Source organism: Hermetia illucens, chromosome 1 (genome assembly GCF_905115235.1).
Source record: "Hermetia illucens chromosome 1, iHerIll2.2.curated.20191125, whole genome shotgun sequence".
Classification (NCBI taxonomy): Eukaryota; Metazoa; Arthropoda; class Insecta; order Diptera; family Stratiomyidae; genus Hermetia; species Hermetia illucens.
The window spans coordinates 60,440,627-60,441,369 of record NC_051849.1 but is presented as its reverse complement, the minus strand read 5'-3'; the positions used below and the strand labels follow the sequence as shown (position 1 = coordinate 60,441,369).

At 33.8% G+C, this 743-nt stretch overlaps 1 non-coding gene across 1 annotated transcript; it reads right to left on the bottom strand.

The window, feature by feature from the left end:
• Window positions 1-412: 412 nt before the first annotated feature.
• Trnag-ucc lies at window positions 413-484 on the bottom strand. The gene has a single exon. It is a non-coding gene; the product is annotated as a tRNA-Gly (tRNA).
• Window positions 485-743: the final 259 nt, after the last annotated feature.

The window sequence follows — 743 nt, the reverse complement described above, 5'->3', positions numbered from 1 at the left end:
CTTCAAAATCGATTGCGTTGTTTACTAACTGCTGGCTGCGGGCGAATGAAAATTTTGCCAAAATTACGTCACGTCCGTCGCCTGTGTCGTGAATTTAAATCAACTTTAAAAATTATTTCTTCGCATCCGACATTCCAGAAATTTCGGAAATATGTTAATTATTGTGTGTACTTTCGTATGAAAATGCAAAAAAGGCATGTTAGAAATTATACAGGCTTTCAACGCCATTTTAAGGTCCGAATAATAATTCTCCGGTTATTCGGTCCAGGGACATGTGTCGAACTTATTTGAAGTCATAAACACTCATTCGAAACTTTTCTGGAATTTTATTAGTTACTTTGTTCTTTATATTTTAAAGATTCACAATATTTCAGATAAATAAAAAAAGAAATGTTCAATTAATAAAAATAATTGCGTCGGCCGGGAATCGAACCCGGATCAACTGCTTGGAAGGCAACTATGCTGACCATTACACCACCGACGCCATAACAAGCCATCTTCAAATATAAATTTTCTTATAAGAGTTAATCTATTTACAAGATTCATGTTACTTTCCTTACACTCTGTGGTTTCAGTTTATGTTTATCAGAATGAATGTGGATTTTGTATGAAATGTATCAACTAAATTAATGCGGGCTTGAACATTTCAAGAAGCAACCTCTAGCATTTCTGAAGTAAATTTATGCGGTATGAAAATTGACGTACTTCTCTGAGAGATACATAAGTATTCTAAATATTTAGGG